We start from the raw sequence: 8703 nt of genomic DNA, 5'->3' as shown, positions 1-8703 counted from the left end.
CCCCCTGCTGCATACAAATCCTTCTGATCTACATGAGAATTTAATATTCCTCTTATTAACATAACTTTACATTTATTTTTTTGTAAGTCAATACCCTGGCTTCATTAGGTTCTTATTTGCCCTTTTCTTGCCCAGAGTTAAATCATAAATCCACTTAACTTGACAGGGAATGCTCATTCGAAGTCCCATTTGTGTTGGAGAGCCAGCTGGTCTCAGTTTATTCCACTGTACATGAAAGCTTAGAAACACTGAGGAGGCTGTACTCCCCCTGCCCTGAGCACGAAGGGGCACAGAAAGCTGAGAAGAGAGAGACTAATGAAGCAGACACCCAGGAGCAGCAGAGAAGAGTGATGGAGATGGGACTACATCCTGAACTCCAGACAGCACTCTGATTTCTATTTCCAGTGCCTTCCTGTCCTCGGGTGGTTGTGGCAGAGATGATAGTCACCCCAGCTGAACAACTGCCCCTTCTGTGGGGCACATGGCAGCCCAGACTAAAGACTACATTTCCCAGCTTCCCTTGCAGCTATCTGTGGCCATGTGACTACACTCTGGCCAATAAGATGAGAGTGGAATTGATGTTCATACCTTTTGAGTTGTACCCTTAAAGCAACATTTTGTTTCCTTCACTCACCTTATCCCTCTTTTTGCTGGCTGAGTTACAGATGTGATGGTGACCATTTTCTCACCATGCAGATGAGAACAATCCCTAGGGATGGCATTGCCTTACCAGCCTTGCCCTGCTAACATCTGGACTACTACCTGGGAAAAATAACTTCTTTAAGCCATTGTTTTATTAGTACTCTATTATAGTAGTTGGACCTCTGATTACTACAGGTGGATTTTTTTTGGAGGTTGTTGGGTGGGGGGTGGTCTGACCACCATCTTTAGGTGTCTTCCTGCAAATTCTTCAACTCAATCTGAGGTGAGAGCCCAAGTTTCTTTTCTGTCTGTCTCTATGGACTTATTTATATTTACATTTTATATAAATGGAATCATATATTATGTAGTACTTTATGTCTGGTTTCTTTCACTTAGCATAATGTTTTTTTGTTTTTTTTAAATTATCATTATTGTTTTTTAATTAGGGAAGCTGTAGGTTTACAGAAAATTCGTGTAAAAATTACAATGTTCCCATATACCCCTTATTGTTGACACCTTGCATTAGTGTGGTAATTTTGTTTACAATTGATGAAATATTAAAATAGTACTATCAACTATAGCCCATATTTACATTAGGTGTTTTTTCCCATATACCACCTGTGCCAGTTTGAATGTATTATGTCCCCCAAAATGACATTATCTTTGATGCAGTCTTATGTGTGCAGAGGTACTAGTGTTGATTAGGCTGTAATTCTTTGAGTGTTTCCATGGAGATGTGACCTACCCAACTGTAGGTGATAACTCTGATTAGAAAATTTCCATGGAGTTGTGACCCTGCCCATTCAGCATGGTCCTTGATTAGTTTACTAGAGCACTATATAAGCTCAGACAGAAGGAGTGAGTTTGCTACAGCCAAGAGGGACACTTTGAAGAATGCACAGGAGCTGAGAGAGGAGCTGCAGCTTACAGAGCAACATTTTGAAGATAGCTTTTGAAAGCAGACTTTTGCTCTGGAGAAGCTAAGAGGACAAACGCCCCAAGAGCAATGAAGAGTGACATTTTTGAGGAGCTGCAGCCTAGAGAGGAACGTCCTGAGAGAAAACCATTTTGAAACCAGAACTTTGGAGCAGACACCAGCCACATGCCTTCCCAGCTAACAGAGGTTTTCCAGACACCATTGGCCATCCTCCAGTGAAGGCACCTGATTGTTGATGACTTACCTTGGACACTTCATGGCCTTAAGATTGTAACTTTGTAACCAAATAAACCCCCTTTATAAAAGCTGATCCATTTTTGGTGTTTTGTGAAAAGGCAGCATTAGCAAACTGGAACACCACCCTGTTATTAACACCTTGTATTAGTGTCGTACATGTGTTATAGTTGTTATAGTTCATCAAAGAACATTCTTATACTTGTACTATTATCCCCAGTCTATCATCCACAAAAGGGTTCACTGTGTTATACAGTCCCATGTTTTATCTTCTAACTTTCATTCTAGTAACACATATTGCCCAAAACTTCCCCTTTCAACCGCATTCACAAACATAATTAAGCTCTCTATATGCTGTTATGACCACCGTCCATTTCCAAACCTTTACAATCAACCTAAATAGAAATTCTATAGAAGTTAAGCATCAGCTCCCCATTCTCTACCCCAGTTATCCCTTGGTGACCTATATTCTAGATTCTAACTCTATAAACTTACTATAATTAGTTCATATCAGTGAGATCATACAATATTTGTCTTTTTATGTCTGGCTTATTTCCCTCAACATGATGTTCTCAAGGTTCACCCATGTTGTCACTTGCATCAGGACTTCATTCCTTCTTATAGCTTGTAGATGTGAAATGACATCTCATTGTGGTTTTGATTTGCATTTCCCTAATAGCTAGTGATATCGAGCATCTTTTCATGTGCTTTTTAGCCGTTTGTATTTCCTCTTTGTAAAAAGGTCTATTCATGTCTTTTGCCCATTTTTTAATTGGGTTGTTTGTCTTTTTATCATTCAGTTGTAGGATCTCTTTATATATTCTAGATAGTAAGCCCTTATTGGATATGTCGTTTCCAAATATTTTCTCCTATTGAGTAGGTTGTCTTTTCACTCATCACAAAATCTTTTGATGCACAAAAGTTTTTTAAATTTGTTCTTGATTTCCAGCTTCAGTCCATTATGATCAGGGAAAGTGCTTTGTTTAATTTCAATCTTTTTAAATTTATTGAGACTTGTTTTGTGACCCAACATGTGGTCTATCCTGGATAATGATCCGTTCACACTTGAGATGAATGTGTATTCTGCTTTTTTGGGGTGCATTGTGCTATAAATGTCTGTTAGGTCTGTTCATTTATAATTTCATTCAATTTCTCTGTTTCCTTACTGCTCCCCATGCCAGTTTGGATATATTATGTCCCTCTTTTTACCCTTTTAATTACCCGTACCTTTAATGAAGATTAAATGTTAATCTTCATTTCTTCACACTACTCTAAGCCACTCTCTGCTGTATTTTCCTTTCAGTTTGCAGAACTCCCTTTACTATTTCTTTTAGGACAAGTCTCTTGTTGATGAACTCTCTCAGTTTCTATTTATCTGTGAATATTTAAACTCATCCTCATTTTTTGAAAGATGGTTTTGCTGGATTAAGAGTTTTTGGCTGGCAGTTTTTCTCTTTCAGTACCTTAAGTATATCATGCCTTTGCCTTCTTGCCTCTGTGGTTTCTGATGATAAATTGTCATTTATTCTTATTTGGATCCCTTGTATGTGATGAATCTCTTTTCTCTTGCTGCTTTCAGAATCCTCTCTTTATCTTTGGCATTTGACATTCTGATTAGCATATGTCTCAGAGTAGGTCTGTTAGGATTTGTTCTGTTTGGAGTATGTTGTGCTTCTTGAACATGTATATTTATGTCTTTCATAAGAATTGGGAAATTTTTGACCATTATTTCCTCAAATATTCTTTCTGCCCCTTTCCCCATCTCTTCTCCTTCTGGGACACCCATGACACATATGTTTGTGTACTTTGTGCTATCATTTAAATCCCTGAGACCCTGCTCAATTTTTTCCATTCTTTTCTCTATCTGCTTTTCTGTCTCTGTGATTCCAATCATCGTCTCTTCTAGTTCACTGATTATTTCTTCTGCCTGTTCAAATCTGCTGTATTTGAACAGTGTATTTTTAATCTCTTCTATTGTGCCTTAAATCCCCATAATTTATGTCATGTTTCTTTTTATACTTTCAAATTCTTCTTTATGCTCACATATTGTCTTCTTGACATCCTTTATCTCTTTATCCATAATTCCCTTTATCTCCTTATCCATATTTCCCTTTATCTCCTTGAAATGATTTTGGAGATTTGTTTGAACATCTTTGATTAGTTGTTCCAATTCCTGTGTCTCCTATGAAGTTTTATTTTTTTCCCTTGACTGGGCCATATATTTCTGCTTCTTAATATGGCTTGTAATTTTTTGCTGCTGTCTAGGCATCTGACTATCTTGATGAATTTACTATGAAGGTCAGTTTTTCTCTCTTACCTAGGGTTTTAAGGCCGATTGGCTTTGTGGTAAGGTTTTTCTTTGATGCTTGGTCAACTTATTCTAGATCTTTAAAATAGCCTGTGTTTAACTGATCAGATTTTTTCATCTCTTCTCCAACTGATTTTTTGCCCTGTATATATAGTACAATTTTTAAGATTGTTCTTTTTGTGCAATTGTTTCACCTCCAGGAGAAAACTTCCTTTCCTCTGTTCCTTATCCGGGAATCTTGTTCTGTTCTGTTTGTTTTTGTTTTGCTTCTGTAGTTTTTTTAATTCCTCTTTTGTTATCTCTAGCTGCTTTTGCATGGAGGACAAATTCTGTGAGAAGGGTCACGCCGGAGAGGACATTCCCAAGTCAGAATTTCCCTTCCAAAACATGGTCAGGGACCTAAGAAGGAGTCCCAGACTGGCTCCAAAGTGCCCTGGGGAGGGGATCAGGAAGGATGCCAAAAGCCTTCTTCCCAAGGCTTTGCTTTCCTGACCTGCTGAGCAAATGCAGCCCTTCAGCTAACTGTTCCCTGCAGCCCTGAGGGGAGACCCTGCATCTTTAAATCTCCAGCACTTCCACCCCTGTCCAGGGTGGGGTTCATTCAATGGCTGCCATCACCTTTGTCCTGGATTGAAGAGTAGACCACAGCCTGGACAAAGCAATCCAATGCGCTAATCAAAAACTGTGATCAGTGATCAGCTGTACCCATGCCTGTTCTTGGGGAAGAGGATTTTTATTGTCCTTTCTGTTCCCAGTGAGCTAGAGAGGGACTGGACCCCAAAGCAACCCTCTGCAAGAGTGGGGGACGGGCTCCATCAGCCATCACACAGAGAAAGCAGCTCACTCTTCTTTACTGTTATCAGCCTCTTCCTCTGCTCCTCCCTGGATTCTGTACAGTGTTCTTCTGGCCTCCAGAGCCCTAGAGAAGTTGTTTCAGACAGTTCCTGCCTGCTTAATAGCTGTTTTGGTGGAAGGACTGATTCCTGGAGCTCCCTATCCCACCATATTCCTGGAATATGTGGATCCCCTGGTTTCTTTTTGGTCACTCAAATGGAAGTAGTTAGAGCTGGAGCTGCCCAAAGCCATGTTTCCACTGGTGAAGGCCCATTTGAATGTGAAAAATGAGGGCAGCCTTTGGAAGGAGACAGATGAGTGATAGAGGCCTAACAGCATTTGAGTTCCTGGTTCCAGTGGTGCCTGAAGCTAGATCTACCTTATGCCTTCTACAGTTTCCTTATGTTGCCCATCAAATTACTCTTCAGGGATTAGGCTCATTGGAGTAGAATTTCTTTTTTCTTTTTTTCCCCATGCGACCAGGAATTATGACTCCCCTAAGCTACCATAAATACCATAAATTTCCCCTGCCCTCAACCAGCCACCTCCCCCCCTCCCCCCACGCAGTTTGCTAGATTTATTTTTTATTGCTAGTTACTAATGAGTTCTAGGGTAAAAAGGGAGCATGTGGTGATTTTCAACCTGATGAGAAAGATGATCAGATTTCCTCTTACAATGCTCAATTGAGTAGTGTAGACGTGATTGTGTAGACACTTATCTAAGGCAGAGTTGAATCCCCAGCTGCCAAGCATGGACAGAAAGGATTCTGCAAAACCCTGCAAAGTTGCCTAAGCTTCTTAGGCAACTCCAGGTTGGAACAGCCTCTCCCAATCCTCAAGATGCCTAATCACAGCTCTTTCCCCTTCCCTGAGATGAGTCACCTAGAGGTCAGGCAGGAGGCATGTGTGTGAGGATAGGGCCATATTTCAGATAAAGACTTTGCATGCATTTTGATTCAGTAAGAGTTACCAAAGTAGAAAGATTAAGTAACTTGTTCAACATCACACAGCTTTTAAATGGGGGTCCAGGACTTGAAAATAGATCTAAGTCTTAGTTTCTTCATCTGTCAAATGGTGATAATAGTTTCCATCTCACCTATTAATGTGGAATTTAATTGAGATACTATATCTTAAGCAGATACCCTTGACAAATTCTCAATCTATGGTAGCTGCAAGTGTTTTTAATGATTCTGATTATTACCGGACGACTCACCACGTCCCTTGGGACCAGCCACAGGAAGTTGGTTCCAAGAGATGGGAGGCAGGGCTGCCACCTTGCAAAAGTCTCTGCCTTTAACTTGAAGGCAGGGAGTCCCTCACAGACTAAGCCATTGTCTGCAGGTATCAGTCCCAAAAGGAGACCAGATAGAAGTGCCCCAAGGGGTGACTACACTTTATAGAGCTTTGCCCGAGGGAAAAAAACATTTCCCTTTTCTGTGGGAAGCAGAGGCATTTTAGTTTTAGCTCTGAGATGCCCTCTCCTCAAGGCAACCCCTGCTCCCCTCAAGGTGACCCTTGCTCTGGTTCTAGCAGGAGGACACCTGGATTTGGGGAGGGGAGGTCTGGCATGCCTAGAGCTCCCTGCAGGTTCTTTAAAGCTGCAGCTGCTCCCCGTCTGTGCTGCACCCTGTGGGCTTCTCTGCAGCTGGGTCCAAGGCAAAGCTTTAATTAATACTAGGACACCCACAGCCACATTTGGATTCTTCCTGGCAGCTGAGGCCAAATCTCAGGTGTGGTGGGAGGAATCGGCCTGGGGTCACGCCCCTGCTGGAAACCTCCTGCCTCCCACATTGCCTTTTAGGCCAAGATCTCTAGCGTAGGGAAGGAGACCCTGCGAGGCAGCAACTCCCACCCAGTGGGCTGTGGCGCACTATTAAATTCAAACCCTTTACAAGAAGCCCCCCAAATTTGATAAGTGTTTACATGGCAGCATAAACCAAGGCTCCCAAAGGGCATGTTTGAGGAACAGTAGGTTGTTAGGCAAGTTTGCAAGCTGAAGATGAATATTGCATTGCTCAGGACTGAAGAGGGAATTTGGAGAGGCAGTATGGGAGGTAAAGAAGAAATGAAGTAGCTGCTTGGGGTGAATCTTGAAGAAAGGACAGAGGTATTTAGTGGGGAAAACTGATGATGTTTCAGTTGTATGGTGTGCAATATAATCCTCCTTCCCTATTCCTCCACTGACTCCTGAGTAAATCAACCACTTCTGAACAGGGTGTAGAGTGGATTTATTTGGGGGGATGTGTTGAAGTGCTGAATTTGTCCTCCCCATAGATGAGAGTCTGGCTCAGAGGTTGCCCAGGAGAGGCGCCTGATAGCTGGTTGTGTTTGCAGTTTATTTTTGCCACAACTTAGAATGACACTGCAAATGCAGATGAATTTTGCTCTGCAACATGAGAGGAAAAGCCTCAAATGCAGGCTCCTTAAAGGTAGAAAGTGTCCATTATATTTACTACTGAATCCCCAGTGCCTGGGACAGTGCCCGTGTTTCGGTTTGCTAAAGCTGCCAGCATGCAATATACCAGAAATGGGTTGGCTTTTACAGTGTGGATTTATTATTTTACAAATTTATAGTTCTAAGGCCATGAAAATGTCCCAATTAAGGTATCAACAGGGTGATACCTGGACTCTAAAGACAGGCTGCTGGCATCTGGGGTTCCTCTGTCACATGGGAAGACTCATGGCCAATATCTGCTGTTCCTTCTCTCCTGGGTTTTGTTGCTTTCAGCTTCTGGTTCCAGTATCCTCCTCTCTGAGCTCCTGTGGGTCTTCTCTTAGCATCTCTGGGGCTCTTCTCTGTCAGCTCTCTGGGTGTTTCCCTCTGTCTTTTATCCTCACTTGAGTTGGGTGGGTCATATCTCAACTGAAACAATCTAATCAAAAGTTCCCACCCACAAGAGGTCTGTACCCACAGGAACGGATTAAAAGAACATGGCCTTTTCTGGGGTACGTAACAGCTTCAAACCAGCACACCCTGGTATACAGAAGGTGCTGAATCATGATTGCTCTGTGATCTGCCCTATCTACCCTTCACCTCTTTTCCACCCTGCTCCGCACACTCTGTGCTTTATCTCTATCAAACTGCCTCCAGTTTTTGGAATGTGTGTGTTACTTTACAATTCATTCACTCATGCATTCATTCAACAAATATCTGCTGAGTTTCAGTTCTGTGCTAGGCGTTGGATTAGGAGCTGGAGAAACATGGAGTTACATTCCAGTGGATAGAAAGCATATCAAGCCAATAATTATATAAGTAAACTTATAGACTGTGACAAATAAAATGGAGGACAAGTACAAGAGGCTATAGAACTCTATTATGGAGGGATTTGTTCTAGATTAAGGAGATGATATTTGATCTGACCTCCGGGGGGTCCACAAAGCAACTGAAAGAATGAAAGAACAGCAGTGTGGCCAGTTGTTGGGGTGGGGGTGGGGGTGTTTCCATATGAGGTCAGAGAAATCAGCAGGGATCAGATCCTGCTGAATTTTGCAAGCTGTATGAAATGTTTTGGTCTCTATCCTAGAAGCAATGGGGAGCCACTGAGGAGTTTTAAGCAAGGCGGAGATGTTTGACATGATCAAATTTGCTTTATAAAAAGATCATTCTGGATGCAGAGCTCCTTTAAGCTCCCTGCCATTTGTCCCTACCCCACAACCCTTCCCTCCCCAGTCTGGGGCCATGCAATTACTTTGTCAGTGGTGAGTACAACCACAATGGGTGACTGAAATCTCGGCCATGTATTTATTGA

This window comes from Choloepus didactylus, chromosome 21 (genome assembly GCF_015220235.1).
Source record: "Choloepus didactylus isolate mChoDid1 chromosome 21, mChoDid1.pri, whole genome shotgun sequence".
NCBI classification, from domain to species: Eukaryota; Metazoa; Chordata; class Mammalia; order Pilosa; family Megalonychidae; genus Choloepus; species Choloepus didactylus.
Note: the sequence above shows the minus strand (reverse complement) of the source record.